The sequence below is a fragment of the Canis aureus genome, chromosome 1 (genome assembly GCF_053574225.1).
Source record: "Canis aureus isolate CA01 chromosome 1, VMU_Caureus_v.1.0, whole genome shotgun sequence".
Classification (NCBI taxonomy): Eukaryota; Metazoa; Chordata; class Mammalia; order Carnivora; family Canidae; genus Canis; species Canis aureus.
Genome location: NC_135611.1, coordinates 53,389,028 through 53,397,537, shown reverse-complemented (window position 1 = coordinate 53,397,537; position 8,510 = coordinate 53,389,028). Strand labels below are relative to the sequence as shown.

The 8,510-nt window shown below is 34.4% G+C and overlaps 1 long non-coding RNA gene across 1 annotated transcript in view; it reads right to left on the bottom strand.

The window, feature by feature from the left end:
* Window positions 1-1,203: 1,203 nt before the first annotated feature.
* LOC144284955 (uncharacterized) overlaps window positions 1,204-8,510 on the bottom strand; it is a 67,028-nt gene continuing 59,721 nt past the window's right edge. The window contains exons 4-5 of the long non-coding RNA XR_013353365.1: window positions 2,425-2,531; window positions 1,204-1,323 (exon numbers count right to left, since the gene is read on the bottom strand). This is a non-coding gene — a long non-coding RNA (uncharacterized LOC144284955). The remainder of the gene's footprint in view (window positions 1,324-2,424; window positions 2,532-8,510) is intronic.

Genomic DNA, 8,510 nt, shown 5'->3' with positions numbered 1-8,510 from the left:
TGTTCATCAGTAAATGAGCAACTACTACTTATTGTAGGAGAAGAAGGGCAGGGTATTGACTTTGCTTTCTGCCTGCAGTATATTTACTAACTGAATTTTTATTGAGTTTGTGTTTTTGTTTTTTCCATGCGATTTTCTGACAATCCTAGAAAAAAATGTAAAAATTCACCTTAAATCATCTTTAGCTCTCAGATAATATCTTAGCTGGTTACTAAAAAAGTCTGCTAAAAAATATGTGATATCTCTTCAAGATGTGCAATTGAAATACAGTATTATAAAATGTATCTACTGCCACGGCTGAGGCAGTCCAATTTAATTAGATCAGAGGTCTTCCTACTCAACAGGAAGCCAAGTATACCAGGTGTAGCTGGTGTCAAGTCTCATCAGTGACATGAGGTGTTGGTCAATACTAGATGAGAGGCCTCTAAAGGAAATCAACAAGATAGATTGTTGATGGCTTGGTGGATGACACTATTTCCTCTGAGACCTTTTTAATGGACACCATTTGTAGGGGGTTACTACTTCTAAAATACAGAACATAAAAGCCCCCAAGGGGAATAATAAAAGCTGCCTCATTTCTTCAATTCTTGTGTCAAGTGAGTGAATGTTTTGGAGTCGCATATTTTTTACCACTTAGAAAAGCATGAGAAAACTGTCTGTAATATCCCTCCCATCAAAGACAAAATGAAAAGAAAACATTACACACACATGCACACAAGGAAGTGCCTATTCCTTAGGGCCTGGTACAAGCACATGGCCTAGAAAATTTAGCTGCAGTGAGGGGTCTTCTTGCTTCTTTACCAACTTTTTCTTTAATAAATCTATTTTATGAATGTTCAAAAATTTCATGGTGTTAGTGCTAGAGTATAAAAAAAATCTTCTCTTTGTGAATCATAGATTCTCAGAATTATTGGGTTGGAAATAATCCTGGAATTTCTCATGTGAAGCTTGGAATTTTTTTCCATCATGATGTCTCATCTATGTTTGATACCAGGAGCACTGGGAGCGACATGTTTCCTAACTTGGTAACCCTGTCGATAAGAAGGTTCTTAGATTCAGTCAAAGTGTACCTCCAAAAAATTTCTAATTTGCATTTCCCTACAAAACATAACCTGGGTGGCAGACCTTCTTCTTAAGTTTCTACAAAAGGCCAATTTCTTTATATGCAACAGGCTTTCAGATTTTGTATTTTCCTAAACTTACCTTTTTTACAAAAGAAACTTATTTCAGTATCTTTGATAGAATAAATTTGCATTGCTTCATCATATCGTGTTGGTTTTTAAAACGCATTTCAGCTTTTCCATCTTCTTCTTCAGGTGTGTTCTGTAATAACAATCATTGGGGGTTTCAGATTTCCAGGAAAAAATTCACAGTTACTGTTTTAAATCTTCTCAATGACCTGATGAGTAGAGCTTCTTTCCTAAGATGATATCATTTCCTTTTAGAAAAAAACTAGGATAAGGATTATATTTTATAGACTAAGACATTGCATTCCTTCCATGTATGTAATATTGTGATGCACTCTCTCCTTTAAGTTTGTCCATTCATGAATTCTTTCATTCACTAGAAATGTACAAGGCTATATACTAGGTTTACAAAATAAATAAAGAGGAATCATTCATCAATCCTGGTGCCAAAAGATCACAGTCATTAAAAGACATAAAGTGTATTACAGAAGTAAGATGTGTGGTGTCACATGGAATGCATGCTCGTATCAATGGTTGAACATCATGATGGTTCAGATATTGAGAGATAATTTTTAGGTGGGGTTTAACTTTGTTTCCTTATATTAAGATTTCTAAATAATTTAATATTTAAGCTATTTTCTATTTCTCTTTAAACAGTAAGCTCTCTGCATTGGTAGCAAATTCCTAAAGCTGGAAAATGTGTTCTAAAAGGGAAACGTCTTCTAAAATGTATTGTAGTAAAATAAATAAATAAATAAATAAATAAATAAATAAATAAATAATAAAATGTATTGTAGTATGTTGTGTGTGGCATTATTTCATTATCGTAAAATCAAAATACATATAAATCTACATACAGAACACTTTAATAAATAAAATATTAAATTATATTTTGAACATTTACTTTGTAGTTATTAAGATGCTGTCAATGCTGATATTTGGACTGGTCCTAAAAATACCTTTGAAAATTATGTATGTTCTACAATCCAAGCAAATAAAACCAAATTATACAGAGCAGATACTATGTGTTAACCAGACATTGAGATAGGTAGATCAATATTTATTCTTTTCAAAAAGCATGCAAAGTAGATATTATTACAAATAAAATAGTCAACTTTAGCGTTAAATCATTAAGTTTGTCCTATAACTAGTAAATTTAAGATCCCATTCTGATGTGACTTCAAACAGATATGCAATAAATATTTATATTCATATAGTATTTTAATTTCGTACTTACCAAAATGACTTATTGTGTCAGAATTACTTGAGAGTTGGAGGATATGTGACCAGAGAAGGGATGGTTTATGGATGATTCTCAGTTGCAATGGTTGTGATGATCAGCATCTGTATTAAAAATGAGGAACTGGGTCAGGACATTTCTCTTTCTTTGGAATTTCTGACTAGGGAGTAATCATTTGGCCTTTTCTTAAAGATATAAATCTGAAACTCACATACCAAAGTAAATTGGGAGGGCTTGATTCAGATTCTATCTTAAAACAGCTCTAATAAGAAAGTATTGTAAAAATGTAATGCACAGATTTTTAAAATTGTAACATTAGTTGTGAGAGTAGAAGTATTAAAATGGTATAGCTTTAGGTTCTGCTTTCTTTAATATATTAAGATAATGAAGTTAGTGTCCATGTTTCAGGAAAATGGATGATGACATTCACTATTGATCTCTGGACAGGTTGAGAACAATATTATAATAATCCATACCAGTCAGCTTGACCTTTCACTGATTTGGCTTTTAGCTTGAGTGGGAGGAAAAGGAAAGAATAAAATAAAAGTTCCTATATGAATGAAGTATAACACAGGAACTGTCACATCTCTGGACTTTATTATTATTTATCATTAAAGCAGTGATCCATCAAACCATTAATCTCATTAGAGATTTGTAAATTAGGAGGATAAAGCATCATAGGATCTGCTCAGCAATGAACTTTAAACACTTTTCAAGGTCCTTATATGAAAGTGGGCCTTAAAAGTAATAAAGGAGTTACAGTATTTGTTGCAGTTCAAATACTACCTCTGTGAAGATTTCAGGAATTCTTCTACTTTATAATCAATTGCTCCTTCCTAAATATTGTGGCCATACATTACAATCAGAGAATGTTAGAACTGTGAAGGCTCTAAGAGTTGACGGACAACTAATGACACAAAGCTTGTTAGGGAGACAGGGACCTTTTGAGAACATTTGCCACCCCACTAGATTATATCTACTGTAGATTAAATCTGGTCATCCCAGCTACCTCTGTAACTGCATGTCACATCACAGAACATTAATGCTTTTCCAGTCAAGAAAAGCAAATCAGGGGAGGAGCAGAGAACTGCATATTTGTGTGTGTGTGTGTTTTAAGATTTTATTTATTTATTTATTTATTTATTTATTTATTTATTTATTTATTTATTTATAAGAGATTGAGAGAGCCAGAGAGAACATGAGCAGGAGGTAGGGGTAGAGGAAAAGGGAGAAGCAGACTCCTTGCCTAGCAGGGGACCAGGTGTGGGGCTGTGGGACTTGACCCCAGCACCCTCAGGTCATGACCTGAGCCTAAGGCAGATGCTCAATGGACTGAGACACCCAGGCACCCCAAGAGGTGCACAGTTGAGAGCCACATTTCATGTTCCAAAATGGGTTCAGTGGCTGTTGCAGGGAGCAAGTGTGCTGCCAGTCAGGTAAGAAGGGCACACAAAATATTCAAAGGGCAAGCAAAATAGGGGAGTTCACTTGCATAAAAGCAGCAGAAAATCTTTAGTGCAGCCTCAGGTTTATTTAATTTAAACATTTTAAATATCTCTGTTTCCATACTCATGAAGAGTACATAGTTGCTTATTCTGTTGACCTCTAAACTGCACATCTACATGAAGATTGTCATTTTTGAGTCTCAAAGATGTCATGTGTCTAGACAGAGCAGCTGTATACATATGCATGAAGCAGTATTGTACTGTATCTAAACAGCTGAAGCATGCTAGTGCCCCAGGTTCAAATCCTGGCTCCCTCTGTTACTCACTGTGTGATTCAAGGCTGTCATGTTATAACTTTAAGCCTCATTGGTAAATGAAAATAGTAATACTGTCTACTAGAGAAGAAAATACTAGAGTAAACATTTCTATGAGACCATCTTCATGATTGTGTGTTGATCAAAAATTAGGCATAATACTCAAAGCATGATCCATAAAAGAAAAACAAAGAAAAATTGGGCTTTGTCAAGATTTAAAACTTTTGCACCTCAAAGACACCATGTAGGAAATGAAAAGCCAAGTCAGGGACTAGGAGAAAACCAGGATGACTAAAATTAAAAGGACATAAAGTACCTACTTCTGGTGAACAGGAGGAGAACCTGGAATCTTTGCATATTCCAAGTGGGTACATACAATGTTATAGATGTCTTGGAAGCATTGTGGCCATTTTTAAAGAAGTTAAACATAAATCACCACAAGTGCAAGCGATTCAACTCCTTAGAATGGACACAGAAATGCAACAGCATTATTTGTAACAACCCCAAATTGAATCCACCAGTGTCCATCAGCTAGTGAATAGTTAAAAAACATATGGAATATTCACAAAAGGGCATGCAATTTAGCAACCAGAAGCACAGAACTATTGATACATGCTACAGTGTGGATTAACCTTGGAACCATTATGGTAAGTGAAAGTAATAGAAACCAGAAAGAAAAGATTATGTGAATGGATCATATGAATCAACTTACATGAAATGTATAGAAAATGCAAATTTACAGACAAAAAGTGGACAATAGCTGCCTTGGGCCTGGATTGGTAGTGGATAATAACTACAAACAGATTTGAGGTAATGTTTGAAACGTTCTAAAACAATATTATAATATTTGCACACTCTGTAATTTTATTAAAATCATTTAATTCTATACTTGAAATGGGTGAATTTTATACTATGTTAAGTATCACTCAATAAAGCTCTCAAATAGATATTGGCTCTCAAAAAGGCTATGCAAAAATTACTTCCTTAAATGTCTATTAAAGCTCCCTAAAATAAGAAAATACACACCATATAGCCAATAACAACAACAGCAAAATACGAGAATCTGCGGATTTCATATTAACCAAGATGTTAAATGTAAATTGCCTCACGCCAGTGCATGTTATATAAAAAGTATTTAATAAGTGTGTAATTGTTATTATTTAAATATTATAATAATCGTTTGATATGCATATATATATATACAAGCATATTTATATCCAGGTAAATATATTCAATTTGATTTAATTTTTTCTCTTAGTTCAAAACTAGATTTTTGTTGTCACACAAATGTAATTCACAAAATCATGAACTTTCATTCATTTAAATTATTATCTGTGTTATTTTTACTTTTGAATAAATTATGTTTGATAAATGTCATTCTTCCTGAATATGCTTTCCATTTATTATTATGGAATAAATGATTGCAACAGAACAGGGTAAGAATGATTAGGAATGCTTTGAATGCTTGAAGAATGATGAAATAATAAAATTAGAATATTATTAGTAATTTACCTGCTTCTTGTGCCTTGCCTTTCCCAACTGACGTTGTTCTCCCTAGAAGTAAATGTTATCCTAATCCTTGTGTTACTTATCCTCTTGCCTTTCTCTAGTTTTAATAGATATGTGTGTGTGTCTGTATGTGCATGTGATGAAAAGATATACTGCTTAGTCTTGATTTTGAACTACATATAAATGGAATCATACCATATATATTTTTCTGACTCTTTACTCAACAGTGCATGTTTGAAATTAGTGCATATTTTAGGTAGCCAATCTATTTTTATTTTCACTGTTGATAGAATTCTACTGAATGCATACTTGGCAATTTTTATTTATCAGACAGACAATGTAGGCTGCCCTGGGTTTTGCTCTAATGGATAATGCTGCTATGAACATTATAGTATGTCTTTTGGGTACATATGTAAAAGCATTCATTTAGCTGCCAGGTTGTAGGATAAATACATGATTATATTTACATATTAACACTAATCATTTCCCAGTTTGCATGTACCATTGACACTCCAATTAACAATGCATGTGAGTTATTGCTCCAAATCCTCACTAATGTCTGCCAATCCAGAGGATGTGGAATGGAAACCCATTATGTTGTTGATTTGCACTTTTCTGATTATTGATGAATTTGAACATATTTTTCTAAAGTTGATTGAGTATTGAGCTTTCTCCTCTGTGAAGATTTATTTCCAGGGAATTGATACTAATGATAGCTATTAAACTATTTTATTTGAATATTTCCTTGTGTATTATTGATACATAGAAATACATTCTTTTGAATCCTGTTATGTAGAAACTTTGCTAATTTCCCTTTTTAATTCCATTAACTTATCTGTAGAAATTTATCTGTAGAAAATCTAGAAGATATAGAGACAAGTATATTGTTCTTAAAAGGAAAGGATAGTATCAATACTGATGTTTCAAAAAAAAAAATACTGATGTTTCCTTTCCTTTCCTTATACTTTTCCTGTCACCATGATTTATGGCACAAGCTAGAACACACAGGTTAATGAGAAAAAGGAGTGGTGGTACAGGCACTCAGTGTTGTTTACAGTCTTAAAGAAAAAGAAGTTTGCTGGTTCACACATGATTTTTCCTAAACAACAGGAGGCAGAATCAGTGAAGTAGAATTATGATTTTTAGCAGAAAAAAAACAACTGCTCTCAGCTGGCTGCTGCATTAGCTGCAGAAGCCTGATAGCTCTAAATTAGGTTTAAACAAGTGCTCTCTGCAGAGAGGCACACGGTGTTCGAATAAAGTATATCTTCAAAATGATTTTTGCCCATTTTCACTTTTTAATGGGACTAACACTTTTAATGCACATATGTGGTGACATTTGTGTCTCACATGACATTTCCACGAAAGGAAGTTCCAGAGCTTTCCGGTGGTCAGACTGAAGCTGATCTGTAGCAGAGATCACACCCGGAGTGGGTTTCCTGTCCTGTTTCCCCCATTCTTGTTCACACAAAGGCATTCCTCAAGAAAGTTACTTCCACAGAAATCTGCCTTTGCTTCTCCTTCTAGGGAATCTGAGTAGTGACAGCTGGTGTCAGAGGCTGTCCTCAGAGGAGACCCTGCAATGGAATTGTGGAGCAGGGGTACCCACTGGCCAAGAGGACTGCATCCCTGCTGGAGTGCCTGCACAGTGCAACCACTGAGATTCCTGGAGTGCCTGCACAGTGCAACCACTGAGATTTTCACTTTGGAGAACGGGCATGGAGTACAAATGTGGGGGATGCCTACATGATGTCTCACACTTTCGAGAGTATAGTAACTATTAGAAAGGCAAAATTGGGTGGCTGTTGCTAAGCGTCATTGATTTGTAGAAGAGAAAAAAAGTCAAGCTGACAATTGTCAAGCAAAAAAGAATGAAACATTTTCAAAGACTTAGTGTCATGCAAACCATATTCTTTAATGTGTCAACTTTAAATGCAGTTACAAAAAAAGATGAGCAAAAACGTGGTTGAAAATTAACAGATGAGAGCACCTGGGTGGCTCGGTGGTTGAGTGTCTGCCTTTGGCTCAGGTCGTGATCCCAGGGTCCTGGTATCCAGTCCCACATCGGGCTCCCTGCAGGGACCTTGCTTCTCCCTCTGCCTATGTCTCTGTCCTTTTCTTGTGTCTCTCATGAATACATCAATAAAATCTTTAAAAAATATATTAATAAATGATTTCTCAAACAAAAGAAATAATAAAATACATAGGGATTATAACTGAATCAAATAAATGAATGGACATGCATGAAATTTAGATGAAATATTATATTTAAAGGAAAGAAAAAAGAATGAAAATCAGTGACCTAAATGGTCACCTTAAGAAACTAGAAGAAAGGGGCACCTGGGTGGTTCAGTGGTTAAGCATCTGCCTTCGGCTCAGGTTGTGATCCCAGGTACCCAGGATGGAGTCCCACCTCCGGCTCCCCACAGGGAGTCTGCTTCTCCCTCTGCCTGTGTCTCTGCCTCTTTCTCTCTTTGTGTCTCTCATGAATAAATAAATAAAATCTTAAAAAAAAAACTGTCTTTAAAAAAAAAGAAAAAGAAACTAGAAAAAAATAACAAGAGAAAATACAATGATTCCCAATATGTAAATCTCATGTAGAAAAAAGAAAAAAATGACATACAGAGCAATATAATAATCAATTATATTGATAAATATTTGGTCATGTAGTCAAAAAATATACAGACAAATATTCAAAAATCAGGAATTAAAAGGGGGAAAAGAAATACAGGTCCTTTTCACATTAATATAAAATTGGAGGAATAACTTTGTTGCAAAAAGTAATTGAGAACTTAGATGTTACGAACTAATTCAA